General features: G+C 45.2%; 1 protein-coding gene across 4 annotated transcripts in view; it reads left to right on the top strand.

Annotated features, from left to right (window-relative positions):
• NTRK3 (neurotrophic receptor tyrosine kinase 3) overlaps positions 1-16,601 on the top strand; it is a 230,908-nt gene that overhangs the window by 129,123 nt on the left and 85,184 nt on the right. The window lies entirely within an intron of this gene.

Below are 16,601 nucleotides of genomic sequence, written 5' to 3'. Positions count from 1 at the left end.
TCTTATGTTCTAGGACAAGTTAGTTAACCCCAGACAGCAGGAGAAGCTCCATCTGAGGTGGTAGTCCAAAGCTTCCTTCCTACACATGGAAGGAGATAGGATGCTTTGGGTCTGCCCCCTGTTAGACACCTTGTTCAGGATGGGAGAGATTGTGCCATCTGTTCTCTTGACGGTCCTGGCTATCGGCACAAACAGGGTGAGGCTATCTCAGAGTCAGTGATCAGCACTGAAGCCATACAAGTCCCACCACAAATGTTCACAGTGACAACTGTGTTAAAAATAAATTCAGGGCAAATTCCATAGATGGAGTGGGGTGGGACTGTCTTGTTCTCATGGCAGATCCCAGCAGAGCCCAAATGTCAGGGGAACCTTACTGAGAGCATAGCAGGCAGCTGAGTATTTGAGGGGTGGTTTATATTTTATTCTCTTCTTAATGAGGAGAAGTAACCTGTCATCTTGTACCTCCACTATTTCCTGGAAAGAGGCATTTCTCCTTCCAGCCCATCAAGGGGCTAAACATCTTCATCTCCACTTTATGGATGAGGGGAGGCAGCTGGAAATACATCAATTTGCTCAAGGTCACACCACATTGCTGACAGCTATCAGTCTGGCCCATGTTCAGACCACTGGACCACGTTGTGTGTTTATGAGTTGCCACCTGAAGTCCTTCTACAGCCAGTCTTTTGAAATCAGGAGTTTAGATGGACAAACAAGTTTTTGGAGCTGTCAGATGTAGATTATGGTCCCACAAAACAGCAATTTAAGCTTTTCCTGTTCATTTCCAGGTAGATCAAATTCTCCCTTTTCACTTTCATGGGGGTCATGCTACAGTCTAACACGTTTCTGCTTCACGCTCTGAACTAATTCTGAAGAGACCTTTCCTCGATGATCTCCCAGGAGCTCTGCCGACCTCATTCCAACTAAGCATTATCTCCTGGCCCTCTTGGTTGGAGTTGGTTGGAGCCTGAGTGCTGGGCTCAGAGGAAGAACAGTTGTTTTTTGCCTTGGCTTTAGTTTCTGGCTGAAGGAATTAAGTGGGGAGCCTGGGATAGGAGCCGTGCTGCCCAAGGAAAGTGCTGCTCTCCAAGATGCAGACTTTCATCTTGACCTGGATGGAGGAAGCGCTTATTGCCTTATTTATTACATTTCCCCATAGCAGTGTAAATACTATATCCATGATAGATATGGATCTTATGAATAATATAGAGATTTGAACTAAGTAATTGCAGTGCTTCTTTAATACAAGAGATCCTCAGCGTCAAGTAGTATTAATGATCTGTCTTGACATGGTCTCTACAGAGGGCAATTGCAAACCCCAGTTCCGTGAGAATTTGAGAAATTGGGGGAGAAATCCTAATGTGCTGTTCTTCCCCTCTGTTCCCTTTGGGACACTCCAGAAAGAGTATCCTGTCTGCTGATTTTTTCTCAGCTTTCCTTAGGCCCTCCAAGGATGGGAAGGCTAAGTGAGTTTTGGGAAAACAAATCCCTTTTGTAGGCAGGCTGGGCTGGGCTGTCAGAGGAGGCAACTTTGGGAGGAAATGTAATACAAAGATCCTAGCAGCTCCCTGTGGTCACTGACAGTTCTCTGGACATCTCTGGAAGAGTAAAATGATTAGTTACAGTGAGATAGCTAAATTCAGTCAGATGTAATGATATTCTATGTCTCTGCTGATCTGAGCCTTGTATCGTCTCTGTAGCTTTCATATGAAACTCTCCTTTCCACTTGTTTTCTGAAACCCTTGTGCAGCCTTGCTGCTGTGTGCTATTAAACGGGTGGCTACATTATTATGAGAAACTCTCTGCAAAGTCCACTCTTCAACATCTTAGAATCTTTTGGGGATGAATTTTAGATATTAATAAGTATTAAAATTTAACACCTAATACTTCTTTGCAGTGACATCATTGTGGGGGGGAGGGATAATGGGATAGTAATTGCAGGTTGTGCTGTGGGTCATTTTGTGCCTTGCATTGCTGGTTGCAGAGAGCTGGTAGCCTGACTGGCTGGTCCTTCTGGCTCCCTGCTGTAGGTGTGCTAGATGCTGATGTTATAGCTGCAGAGCTCTAAGGCCTCTTTAAATTAATGGAGCTGTCCAAGAAGGTTATGAATGCTTTTTCAATTTATTTTTCCCTCCCCCCCAAACATAGCATCTCAAGCCTTGAATCAGGTTGTTAGCCATGTTCCTCTTTAATGTTATTTCTTTTTCTTCTTCCACCCTTCTTCCTTTCTAATAGGAATGAGGGCAGGGGAGACCTGTGGACTCTGTAGCCTGTGTTCTCAGGTTGTCAGTCCAGGAGGAACAGGTCTTGCTGACCTCTGTGGACTGTGTTGAGTGGGGAGCATGGGCTCAGGTGTTTCTTTGCTACAGGAATGGTACCTCATTAACACTCTGTGCCCTGCATATAACTTTTATTGATCATCAGCTGCTTAATCAAAAACTCTATCACAGTTTGCTTCGATTATTCTTTTCCATCTCTTCATCTCTGGAGAATCAGCTTAGCTAAAGTTAATGTACTCATTATGCAGTTGGGAATACACAGCCACAGACTGCTATGTAAATCATAGGTTTTAGGAAGGTTTGTGTCCTCCTTCCTGTGTGTAGTAGGATGAATATATTGGGTGCATATTCCTCTGCCTGATGGGGTGAAACAGGCACTGGGGGACTTGTGCTGAGCTGAGTTTTGACCTGCCTGGGGTGGGAAGACTCACCTCCCCGATCACACAGAGCCCAGGCTCCACATCTAGATCCTCACAGTCCTGGTATAGTGATGAAGAGCACTGCTGCTATGCCTAGTGCTAACCCACCTTCATCTTTCCAGAGACGTGGTGGCCTTCACATCACCATAAATACCTACCAAAATGTGCACCTGGACTACTGGAGACTTCCCTCTCCTCAGAGGGATGTTTGGGTTGAGGTAACTCTATGGAATTGTCTCTGGTGGAAATTGCTCAGCAGCTCAGGGTATGAGGGAGCTGGGATGGAGGGTGATCTGTGTAGGGGTACACTGAGGAAGGGGACAGGAGATGTTTGAGAGATGTGATCTGGGGGACAGAGATGGGAGGAGACCTGTGTGCTAATCCATGATGACAAAAGTCCGCACAGCTGGACTATGAAATTGTTTTTTATATTCTGTTGATCTGTGTGCAAAGTAAAATTAGGGCGTTAAGTCCCCTATCTAAACAGATCTCAGCACTCCTGAAATCAACATCTTGATTGTGTTGATGTTGGGCATTTTGCTGACACAATGAGGGCCATGGCTGGAAACCTGCTCTGTGAATAGTGGCTTTACTCTTTTGGAAACCACCAGAGCTCCAGGGAGGGGAAGCAAGTAAGCTGTGCAGGAAGTGGCAAAGATATTTCCCATCACTTTCTATGTTTTTAATGACTAGCTCTTGAGAAGTGGCAGGCCAGTTGGAATAGGGACATAGGAAGGACTTGTGAGGGAAGCCCTGAGACAAGAGTGCTGCTCGCTCCTGACGCTCCAAACTTATCCTACGCTCTGGTTTCACTTGATGTCCTGCTATGATTCATTTTTGTCTTTCAGCGTTTGCTGCCTAAAATCATTCTCCATGATCCTATACGCTATCAGGGCTACATATTCCATGCTGGTTATAGTGTTGTAATGACCTAATTTGATTGCAGAGGGTCGTGTCCTGTATAATGTTGTCTCATTTTCTCAGTAGTCAATACAAACTTGATTTTATTTTATTTGAAAAGAAAGGAAGTGGGGGCAGAAGCCCAGCGTCCATGGCCAAGCTCATACCTGTAGCTCTTACCTTGTTGCCTGTTTGTGAGGCTGTGATGACACACATAGTTCAGCCTGAATGGGACCTGCAGGCTCTTTTTATTTTTTTTCTTTTTCCTGCTGGTACTGAAGGAGAGAAAGGATGGAAGCCACAGCAGAGAAAGACCCTCATTTGTAGCTTCTGGCATCTTTGATTTGCCTCAAGGTGTCATTCCAACAGGCTGGATGCCCCCTTGATAGAGCTTATCTCTGGAGGGGAGGGTTAACTGGGTCTCCCGGTGGGACCTGGGTGTTTAGTTTTCTGCTTTTGTCTCCAATTAGATGCTCAATCCTTGGTACCTCTGTGTTTCACCTGCCTCAAAGACCCTTAACCTCCCTTATGCCTCTATTATTTGAGTAGCTCAGAGGGGAAAATAAGGGTTTGTTCTCTATTTGTGTGGCTTATTTACATGTGAAATAAGCATGTCATTTCAGAAGTGGTGGCAGCAGCCCAGGTCTCTTGACCCTGCTGGTCTCATTCGGGGCAGCTTCAACAGCTCCAAGGCTGTGGCTTGGTGAGTGGTGACAGGGCTTGCTCATAAGCTGGAAGTGTCACTGTGTTCTTGTAGAGCTTGTAAAGAAGACGGTGTTTTTTCAGCAGCTCATAAAAGGAAGTGTCAGCCCAGTGTTTGGTTTGTGGGGAAAAAGAACCTGCTTTTGCAAATTGAAGATTGCAGCAAGTGCTTAGCTCTGCCTTGTGGGCCATCTCTGCCAGCTGGGATTGCTAGTGTGGCAAGTTATTCAGCTGATGGTTTCATTGTTATTTTCCTGATGGGCCCTGGACTTTCTTAATTTGTTTTTAGGGTATTCCTCATTCTCAGCTTTGCCTCCTCCTGTCCCATTGGGTGTTCATTGGGCGTTTGATTAAAAATGGACTTGTTGTGGTGACACAGCAGGAATCAGAGAGTTGTTGGCAGGCAAAACAGACCATGATTTTGCAGCTTTATCTGCAGGTAGGAGTTGAATAAATGAGTCAACAGATCTGTGTTCCTGGTGTGTCACCAAGCAGGCTTCCTTGGCTTGGATGAAGGATTTAACTGTGTCAGGAAAAGGCCTGACACTGGAATGGCAGTGATCTGGGTGGCTAAGCAAGGACCAGGGGAATGGGATTGTGAGCCTTGAGGGCAGGAAGAAAGGGAGCAGGTTGGACATTGGCCACTCATGTGATCCTCCTTGGCAGGATACCAGGTCTCCATGGGCCAAGCACCTGGCACAGTTGAGCCAATGTCTCTGATTTGTTCTTGGTTTCAAAATATTTAATCAGAGAATCAAATATGAAGTCTATTTAAGAAGAGACTGGCACACAGCAGCTGGCTGAGTGTCGCAATCAATGCATCCGCTGTGGAATGTTTCCTGCAGAAATATTACATCCTCTCTCATTTACTTGATGATCTTTAGGGTGAATCAATCAAAAAATGCCACACACAGATAGTTCAGCCTGTGATCCTGTGGGTGTCCATTAGAGAGGCATTTTCTCTGTGTTAATGGACCTGTTGATTAACAAACAAACCATTGCTTTTTAAATAGAAAGCTCTTACTTGATGGAAATTGTTAGCATTCACTTTTCTGGTGCTCCACCTCCCCTACATACAGCTCTCTCTCGGTGCCAATGCAGGTGACTGTTGCAAAAGCACTTGCATCTCTTCCAGTTATCAGAGGTGGACCTTCTCCTGAAGTTTGGAAAAGACAGAGAGAGACTTCTTGGTACTTGGCATGTGATTTCACCACTGTGTGTCTTGTTCTGTTAATTGTGTTTTCTGGACCCATCTGCCTTGGCATGTGCTACCCTGTTAGACTCCATCAGTGTCTGAGGAAGATCCCCCCTGACATCCCCAACAGCTTCTTGAGGAGTCTGTCTTGGATTTTACTCCAGACTGAGTGCATAGGAGTTTTTATTTGGGTCTGTAAAGCCTCTAGTCTGTTGGAGCAATATTGTGTTAATTTCCTTTCCCTACAATATGGACATTTTCCTAGTCCCCACTTTTTCTGGGTGTAAAATTGCCCATGTTGTAGTGTTAGTTCTTGCTTTTCAGATGCTAGAATGGCATGAACCCTAGCTGGCATTTTAAGCACTAGAAGATCAGGATGATACCCATTTTTAGAAGATGTCCTTACTTGTTGGGAAGGCCCTGCATCAAACTGAGGGTTCCCAACCCAGTGATGACCAAAGCTGTGGAGACAGGGAAACAGCATGCTCAGTGCTGCCAGAGCTCTGATGTGGCACTGGAAACATGTTCCCTGGATACAGCCCAGGACAGACCACCATACTGAGCCACATAACACAGCTAATTGCAGAGATACAGTCACACAGCAGGGCTGACCGGGCCAAAAGGACTAGGGCTGTGTCTTTGGGTTGTGTTTAGCCCTGTGCTGGTAGTTGCCAGCAGCCATTCTGCTTTCTGGGAAGTGTGTTTGGATCCTTGCTGCTCAGCCAAAGTTTGTGGGGGCATTTGCCCCCCAACCCCCTGCAAGGCTGCTGGTGCAAAGCAGCTGCTCTTCAGGCTGGCAAGCCAACCATCACTCCAACCTGCTGCAGAGGGGACCAACCCCTCTGTGTCACTTGTTTAGCTCCATCCTTTATTGCTACAAACCAACTCACCTAGAGCTGTCCTTCCCACAGCTGGTGGGAGTCAAAGTGACGAGGCAGTTAGTGGATTAGGGCAGCGGAGTGAAAACCATTTGGTGTTTCTATCCTGATTCTTCTGGGTGCCTTTAATTAGCATGATTGCTCAGCACGCGATTTTGCCATGTTCTTTAGCTCCCCTGGTTAGAATAATTATTCCCCCAGCTCCTTTTGTTCCAATTCCTGATCACTTACAAAGTCTTCTGTTAAAAGCCATTAAATCCGTAATGTAAAGTGAGAGTAAATGTTCAGCAGCGTTATGCTCTCAGCCCCACACATGTGTGCTTGTGCTCTCTCCAGCCCCTTTCCAGTACTCCTCTGCTCCCTGCCACGTGCTCTGTGATGCAACATCACTCTCTGCTTTCCTCTCACATGCTTCCTCACTGGCCATCCCACGTGTCCCACATGCAGCAGGTTGTGTGCATAATCTCCCTGATTTCTGCTGGCACTTCTGGTATTGCTCAGCTTGGTTTCCTCTGTGCATGGGCTGGTTTTGACACTGAGGTTGAATCCAGAGTTGTGGACTGTGATTTCTTAGATTTAGTTGCATGTGCAAATACAAAAGTGCCATTAGAAGTTTATGTTTTTGCATGCTTTTGTCCTGGTGTGGGCAGCTCTTGCTTCAAGTATCGGTGTACATAGATGAATCATAGAATGGTTTGGGTTGGAAGAGACCTTAAAAGATCATCTAGTCCCAACCCCCTGGCCCTGGGCAGGGCCCCCTTCCCCCAGCCCAGGGGGCTCCCAGCCCCGTCCAACCTGGCCTTGAACCCTTCCAGGGAGGGGGCAGCCACAGCTGCTCTGGGCACCCTGTGTCAGTGTCTCACCACCCTCACAGGAAAGAATTTCTTCCTTATATCTAATCTAAACCTACCCTCTTTCAGTTTAAAACCATTACCTCTTGTCCTATGCCCACACCCCTGATAAAGAGTCCCTCCCCACCTTTCCTGTAGCCCCCTTTAAGCACTGGAAGGAAGCTCTGAGGTCTCCTTAGAGCCTTCTTTTCTTCAGGCCGAACAACCCCACCTCTCTAAGCCTGTCCTCATGAGGGAGGTGCCTCAGCCCCTGATCATCTTTGTGGCATCCTCTGGACCTGCTTGAGCAGGTCCATGTTCTTATGTTGTGGGCCCCAGAGCTGGACACAGCACTTCAGGGGGGGTCTCACGAGAGCAGCGTAGAGGCAGAGAATCCCCTCCCTTGACCTGCTGGCCACACTTCTCTTGATGCAGCCCAGGACATGGTTGGCTTTCTGGGCTGAGCGCGCACATTTCTGGCTCACAGTAAGTTTTCCATCCACTGATACCCCCAAGTTCTTCTCTGCAGGTCTGCACTCAATCCACTCTTTGCCCAGCCTGGATTTGTGCTTGAGATTGTCTTGACCTGTGTGCAGGACCTTGCACTTGGCTTTGTTGAACTTCATGAGGTTTGCACGGGCCCAACTCTCAAGCTTGTTCATGCCCCTCCAGCATGTCAACTGCACTACACAGCTTGGTGCTATCGGCGAACTTGCTGAGGGTGCACTCAATATCACTGTCTGTGTCTCCAACAAAGATGTTAAACAGCACCAGTCCCAACACCAACCACTGAGGAATGCCACTCGTCATTGCTCTCTACTTGGACATTGATCCTTAGAGTGTGACCATCCAGACAATTCCTTATCCACCAAGTGGTCGATCTATCAAATCCATGTGTCTCCAATTTAGAGACAAGGATGTTATGTGGAACAGTGTCAAGGAAGACATGTCCTGGCTGTGGTGGCAGGAAGGACTTCTGATGATAGATAATGGAGAATAAGAAAGAACTTATTTTTTAAGTAAAGCTGTTTCCCTTTTTCTCAAGCATGAAATCCGATGGATTTTGGATAGTTGCATTCCTGGGAGTTTCTATGTTGTAGTGCCTCTCCATTTGGAGGCCTGGGAGCTCGGCCCCTTCCCTGTCCCTCATCTCTGTTGATATTTGATCAGCACATGCCAATGACACAAGCAGGGCAGAAACAAAGGCTTGTATAGAATTATATGGTGTGAAATAAGATTGGGCTGAAGTGCTTTAAATGCCTTGTGCATTTAAGTGACTTGATGTGAGAGTGAGAAAAGAGAGAGGGAGACTTCTTTTCAGAACCAGAATGAAACTGAGTCAGAGAAGGGTCTGGCAGTCATGTAGTTTGTTAAGCTTGGAGCTGACTGCCACAGCAAAAATTCACAGCTGGACCACCTGCTGGAAAAACCTTGTAGGAAAGAAACCCTGGTCCTTCCTCCCTCCTTTGAAAGAAAACTCCTAATTCACAGCAGCCACACATTTTGGGCTTAAGTCTTCATTTGCTGCCCTGCTGTTACATGCCAGAGCTTCCCTGCTCTCCAAAGCAGGGTGGAGTGAGGATCTCCCCCTGGTACACTGCCTGAGGGGGCTTGCCACTCACCTCATCTCTGCTTTTCTGGCTGCAAGGATCTTTGCAGGCATTTCATACCTTCTCTTGCAAAAAACATACTATGTTTCATGTGGGTTTTGTGGGAGCAAAGCTCTTTCTCCTCTCCTGCAGAATGAAGGCCACCACAGATGCCTGATACACATTTGGTTGAAACTATCCAAATTGTTCCTGGGGAGCAGCGTGATCCCAGCTCAAACTTAAGCTTCTCCATTTACTGTCTCCTCTTCCCTTGGGGAAAGCACTGCCTGCCCTGGGGTGTGTGTTTTATAACTTGCCACACAGTGGCAGGTACCAAAACATGGCCTTGAAACAAAATCTGGAGTTGGGACCTCTCCTCTGGGAATATTAATGACACTCCTCTGATATATTTTGGTGCAGAAGGCAATTTATTTCGAGAACCATCTAGTGGGGCAATTATCAAAAGAAGAGCTGTTCTGGCAGCCTTCATTTCCAAAACAATCAGCAGAGTAGGAGCGCTGGAGAGGCACAAAGGACAACACAACATCCAAACATCAAAATGTTGATAAAAAATCAACAAAACCTTGTTCCTCAAGGCTCCCTGCTGCTCTCACTGTGTTTTTGCCCTCAGCTCTTCCTGTTCTCATTTACAACTCTTCTAGTGCTCGATGCATCCTTGCCTACTGAGATCTCCCTCACTCCTCAGTTTCCATCCTCAGCTTCTAAACTCCACGGAATCACATTTCCCCACAGGATGCTCCTCCCAACACTTTGGGCTCTTGGGCTTGTACGACTCCTGCGTTTCCTGGAGGGCAGCTCTGGCTTTTCTAGACAACTTAAGCTATTTCTGGAGCAGATAGCAGAGCAAAGAGACTTGAGCAAACAAGGATTTATCCTGGGGGCTCCTTCACCAGCCTTCTCCTGTCCTCTGAAAAGCAGGAGAACATCACTGGCGCTACCTGGGCAAGGAAGGTCCCAGATGCAAACTGAAGCAGTTGTGTGCTTTCCTATCCACTGTGTGTGTTTCCTTTCGGTGTTTACTCTCGTATCCCAACCATCTGGCTTTACCAAGTACTTCTGTCCCCTTATAGACCCCAGAGTTCCTGGAGAAGTGCCCACAACTGTCATCAGTTCCTGCAGGGACCTTGGAGAAACCATGGTCCCACTCCATGCCAGCATTTTGCCATCTGTGTAGTGAATATAACAGCTCCTGACTCCCCAGGGAATGAATGAGGCCTAACAAATTAATGTTTATGAAGCGCACTCCAGTTGAAAAGGAAGTTTGCAGCAGGGCTGTTGCTGTTCTAACTCAGAGGCTTCCTTTGCTGGTTGGCTCTTTGATGTGGCAATCTGTGGTACTGGTGGATCAGCTGTACCATAATTGAAATTAATCAGCAATTATGGAACACGAGCCCAAACAGCTTCTTTCCCAGTGGATATTAATTTCTGGGCAGATTAGTCAGTGGTTTCAGTAACTCTGTGTAGAGCGCTTAGGGTAACTATTGCTATCTGAAGCAGCTGGGGAACAGAGGCGGTGTCAGAGGGATGTAGATACCTGTCAGGCAAAGTGGAAATGAGAAGCTCTTGTAACATTGTGCACAGTGCTTAAATTGGCAGCACTCTGGGGGCTGACTTGAGAAAAAAAAAAATTAAAAATTGACAAAAGAATATATATGAAAATGATGTATTACTTGTTGGGGTAAGATCTTTTATGCCAGGTCCCAAGGGCTTTGTAGAATGCAGAGGCAGAGAAAGTGCACAGTGGTGAGAAACAGAGACTTGCAGAGGCAGGGAGCCACAGTTGTTGCTCAAGGCAGTGAGAATTGCAGAGGAGAAGGATCCTGGACATAGAGGTGCAAACGCACAGAGGGACAGAGGCAGGGTAACAGCTTGATAATGCCCAGGATGTCAGCTACCACCATATTCTTCAGGCATTTTGCAAACACCTTCCTGCAGCTCATTCTCATGGCTGGCCTATAAACCCCAAGTTTTGCCACACACATTTGCAAGGTCATGAGTGTCATGAGGGACAAAACAACCATCCTCTTTGCTCAGGTACCTTCTCTCTGACCCAGTACTGTTTAAGTAAGGCAGAGTCTAAGCTCTGCATGTTGCGGGTGAAACTGCTGGGTGCCCAGTCCTTCCCCCTTCCCTGGTCCTCTTACAAGTAATTTCACATACTCTGGCTTCAATCTAATGAAAACAAAACCAATGAGGCCCAACTGATCTGGCTGCTTTCCATCATGCAGTGGGCCTCCGAGAGGCTTTAAATAGTTGCACCTCTGTGCAGTCTGGAGAAAAGCATTGTCTGTGCCTCTGGACAGGGAGAGTAGCCTTGACTTAAATCACAGGGCATCTCAGACCTGAAAATGGCCTTTTTATTTTGTCTTTGGTCTTAAATAGTTGTTTGTTGTTTTTTTGTTTTTTTTTTTTTTTTCCCCTTTTTTTTTTTTTTTTTTTTTTTTTTCCCCCCTTCTTATTTTTAATTGTATACCCTGGTAAGTGCTTTCCTACTTTGGGGCTTTTCCTAAGGGGGGATCGGTGGGGAATCTTGGAGCTCTGCCTCCTGAGCTATCAGGCTACATCATTTAGTATCTTGGAACTACTCCATCCATGAAAGAGTTCCAGAGAAAACAAACTTGTGATCCCGGCTAATATGGACATGGCCCACAATAACAATGGCAACAGTAGAAATGCAATGGATACTGGAATTCCTATGACCAAAGTTTTAATGAATCTTACATAGTCTTAAAGAGTTCACTGCATGGAAAGCTGTGAACGCTGCTCTTTTCTCAAAGAATATTGTTCAGCTGTTGAGTGCCTGCGGTATTGTCCTACCCCTTCCTCTGCTCTAGTTAAGCATGAGAAAAATTTGTGTAGAAATGGGATCTTTTGGACCCATTTACTTCTGCTGTTTCTCTTGCTCTCAGTCTGTCTCTTCCCTTTCCTGCCCTCAAAAACACATGCAGTGCTGCGATCCCCTGCTCGTGATTTTGGGTTGTGGAGAAGATGAAGATGCCACAAACTGTAGCTAGAACTCCATCTAGCACATCCCCAAGAGGTTTCCAGTGACGTCAAGTCTCATTGACTAAAGTGGGAGACTCTTATGCCTGAGGTTTAACCATGGAAAATGAACAAAGATACAAGGTGAGCTGCTGTGGAAGGGAATAAGGACCCTGTTTCCATGAAAATGATCATAAGCATTTCTGTAGCTCTCAAAGCCTTTTTGTGAATCTTAAAAGAGCTGTTATCTACTTGAAGATCTGCTTCAGGTCTGTGTATCAGTGTAAAATTCATCTGTGGGCTGAATTTTCTTGTGGTTTTTCCATTGTGGTTAACAGTCTTGGGCTGATGTAAATGAGAGGAGATCTAGGTTCTTTGACTTTACCCTGGACAGTAGAGGAGATGATGTGCTTATCTGCAGTAGAGAACGTCAGGGAAAACCTCATGGTGTGCTTCTGAGCTTCCATGGCCTGCTTTGTTGTGGCAAGTGAGGTCTAAGGCTGGTTTGAATCTCACCCTGCTATATGTTGTGGGGAGAGAAAAAAAAGAGGGTTTTATATCATAGCCCTGCAAATGAACCCATCCATGACAGGAAACCTGGATTGCTGTGTTGCTTTCCCCTCAGATATAGACATATCAATCCTGGCTTTGACTAGACGGATGGCTGTTTCCTTCACTCTGGATGCAGACCAAGCTTGATGGTTTTCATGCCTTCTTTGATGTTTTTCATACTTCATATCTGTACATAGGGAAAGATAAAATGTACACTGTTATTGGAGTCTCCTATTGCTTTTCCTTTATATCATAAATTCTGCTGTAACACAGAAGAGAGATCAAAGCTTCGTTGCCTAATGTGGGCTGTGTGGATAGCAGTGTTATGTTTGGCCAGCTTGTTGCCCCTAATTTGCTATTTTTGTTTAACCCATTTTTTTGTCAGTCATTACATTGCATCACGTTGCTTTTCTTATCCATTCCCACAGCAATTTATGCTGCTGTTTCAGACACAGTTTCCATCTTTGGGTTTCAAAACTGGGCTACACCACTCCTGCTGTGGTGGATGGGGCTGCCGTGAGGAGCTGTGCATCATTTTCTGCGTTGTTCCCTTGTTTTCCTGTGTCATGTTCCCTGCTGATCTTCTCAGGTGACATGGAGAAGCCTCAGATCTCAAAAGCACTAGAAGCATGATATATTTGAATGGTTGCAATTCTACCAGAAGGCTAACAGTGAAGGGGAGGCAAAATTATCTGGTTTGTCTCCTTAGTCTTGCTCTCAGTGGAGGACGGGTGTTTCTTGCAGGGCAATGTCTGTAGGCTGGATTGGGAATGTGCATGGGGCAGAGTGACTGAGATCCATTAGCCAGGGTGTTGGGAAACTCGAGAGAGCTCTGGAGGACTAAGTGGATGGCCAAGGTTGAGGACAAAAACTGATTGCATGGTTTGGTTGCTTTCAATTTTCTTGTCCTTTTATTGCCACATCCTCCCAGCCTGCTTAGAGAAACGTCCTATCTGCCCCCTCCATCTCAAGCTGTTAGACTGCACAGCCAATCTGACCTCATTCCTCCTTCCTTATTCTCCAACACACTCCATACATTTATTCCACTACCATATCATGGCTATTAGTAGAGACATTATCACATTTTTGAATTAAAGTGGTCTCACTAGAAGAGAGAAGCACAAAATTTAAACTGTCAGACCTCACCCAATTTTGTAAGTCTTTGGAGATGCTTTTGATCTGAATCTACAGGGTGGGGTTTTTTACCTTCTTACTATTTTCAGGCTTGTACATTGGAGTTTCCCTCCAAATCTATAAACAATGTCAAAGATAGTATTTTTCCTCCCATTTTTTGGCTAGCACTAACAAATGCGAAACTCCACAAAAAGAACTGGTTTTAAATTTTCCCCAACTTGTTCTAAGAAGGTGAACACTTTTATTTATCTTTTTTTTTTTTTTTTTTTTTTTTTTTTCTTGGGAAAAAAAAAATAAAACCACCCACATTCTTTAAGACATTTCCAAGCTAGTTTTTCAGGAGCTAATATCTTTGATGGTAGAAAAATGACATTTGTCATAGCAGCATCCAAACTCTGAACCTGTTGAGATTCACCCATTTTAACCCTGGACATCTCAGTGAACATCATCCATCTCACATCTGACAGCGCAGACATAAACCTAGCAAGACCCTTGTTGGTTTCTGCTCCATACAAGAGAATGGGGTTGAAGGTAGAAGTACAATATGGGAGACAGCAGTGAGGAAAGGGAGAAAAACAGTCAGGAGAGAAGCATGTTTTTTTTCAGATTCTTTGAGAACTTTAATAAATCAGAAGGAGAGGATGCCAAAATGACTGATGCTGCATTGCTTTCCCAAGTGAGCGGTATGTGTGTTCAGCCCCTAAGCTTCAGAAACGTGGGCTGTCCTAGACGTTCCTCATCATCCCTCAGTTACAACTTCATGTCAGTTATGGGGTAACCCCTACTGCAGTCCTATTCTGCAAAGACCCCACTGTTGCTGGAGATCCCTGCAGCTGGGATCCACAGCTTAGTGCTGATGACAAAGAGCAAAGCCCTTGTCATCCCCAGCCTTAAGTCTTGCTGATCTTTCACATGTCCCTTTTCTGAGGCTGTGTGTCCCCAGTGGGTTTTTAGGTCTGTTGGATGTTGTCCGGCAGAAGTGGAATTGCCTTAATTTAGCAGAGCTAAGAAATGCAAAGAAAATAAAGCAGACAGGAGTGTTCCTTGGAGATACTTGGTATTGTTGAGTATAGACTTTCCCAGCTATCCTTTGGTGGCCATAAAATATATCTATATTATGAAAAAAAACCCATGATAAATAGTGACATTCAAGGCTGCCATGTTTATTTGTCTCCCAGTGACACTGATAAGAAATGGACTTAATATACATAGATACTTACAAGCACCAGCTCTTTAAACTCTGCTTTGGCTCTAAGAGTTGAGTGAGGCTCCTTCTCACTACTAATGATATTTCAACACTTGGAATAGGCCTGTGAATTTTGTTTATGACACATGAACCGAAGCTGAGCCTGGTTTACTCTCTCCCATGTGGACCAGCCCTTCAGGGCCACTGAGAATAACAGATAGTTTTCCCCAAACAAGTTTAAACAGTTCCAAACCAAACAAACAGCCTTTCTCTACATCCTCAGGTTAATCAAAAGAGGCATGCATTTGATAAGCAGAAGGAATAAGATAGTGCAAGGAAGAAATATCAATAGTTATAGAAGAAAAAGTAGAAAGAAGAAATAGGAAAAAAACACTAATCTTCTGGATGGTGTAGATATGGTGTGAGAAACTTTCTCTTCCTAGCCTAGTGGAAATCACCTTTTGTGATGAGACAATTCACAAGGGCATCCAAGCTGCTCCATGCTGCTCTAGTGATGCCAGACTTGGGCTAACTTACCTGATTTCTTGAGGATCCTGTGACCGTATGAGGAGCAGGAACATTTTCCAGACCTTAGAGCAGTTGTGTAGCCAAGACATCCCAGTAATTTTCTTGAAAAAACCCTTTGGGCCCATGAGAAGTTGGGACAGATTAAGGCAATCCCCAGGGTCCTGCCATGCATGTCTTGGTCATGGCAACTCAGTGGATCTGTACTGGGGATTTTGGTAAGCTGGCGTAGAAACCTCTTATGTCCACATACTTGATCTGAAATTAGAGCAACTTCACTGCAGTCTTAACAGTTACCTTCAGTGACCTATGCCTATTCCTGCCATGTCTCTTTCCAGTCCACTGGGATGGCCTCAGTTGTAGAAATAGTTACAAACAGGTATCTGAGAAAATAATGTAAAAAATTATGAGCTGATACCTGAAGACAAATGCATGGGTCCTTTCTGCAATAACTTGCAAGATTTAGCACAAAAGATGATAGAAAACAGGGATTCAAGTCAGGAAGAAGGGAAATGTAGGCTTATCATCAGGATGTGCCCTGAACCAGAACATGCCCTCCTTCAGTCAGACCTTGAGGAGAGGGCTGTAAGACTGGATGTCTCAGCAGAAGGATTCCCTCCTGGTGCTCACATCCAGTGCTCCACAACAGGTTTGCTCCCTCTGGTCCAGAGAACTATTCTCTGGCAAGTCCTGCATATTTACATGCATGTCACTTCAGAGAATAATGTTAATCTCTAATAATAATTAACGTCTAATCATTTCTATGTTAGAAAAATGCTAGCAGTGATTTTCCTTGGCTGGGGCATCCCAAGGCAGGAGCATTATGAAGAGAAGGTTAATATAGCCCTTGAAAATGTTATATTTTCCCAGTAACTTTGTTGGAACTGAAGGAAGGAACATGCCTGTGTTCTATGATCCACTTATTTTTCCTTCTCATCTGGCCAGTATTTCTGGAAAATCCTAAACCTTCAAATTACTTTTAAAGATGTGGGGTTGTGTAAGGAGATGCCTCCAGTGTGCAGGTTTTGGTGTAGATGGGACAGTTGGGGCTAAGGAAGTCTATGGGGTTATGAGAGTCAGGTTTCCTCAGCCTTGTAATGGTACTCTTTGGCTTCAGAAATGTTAAGCCAGACTAAATAAATCATGAGAGAAAAGTAGATATAGGAAAGATTCTCTGTTTTCCTCAGTCCCTACTTAGGGGGTGGACCAGGTAGGAATTAGGACTTTTCCACCCCTGGTTAGTGGGAACCACTAGAAAAAGAGTTGTTCCTGGTTCTCTGTCCAGACTGCTTGCATGCCCCTTGTCCTCAGAGCACTTGTGCCTGCACGCACCACATGAAATAATTGCCTGCTCTTAATGGAAAGACGGAGTGAGGTAGCTCTCCTGGAGAGGGCATTTTGCCTTTAATTTA

Source organism: Tyto alba, unplaced genomic scaffold, assembly GCF_018691265.1.
Source record: "Tyto alba isolate M040663 unplaced genomic scaffold, T.alba_DEE_v4.0 Super-Scaffold_41, whole genome shotgun sequence".
Lineage (NCBI taxonomy): Eukaryota > Metazoa > Chordata > Aves > Strigiformes > Tytonidae > Tyto > Tyto alba.
This window is presented reverse-complemented; position numbering and strand designations above follow the sequence as displayed.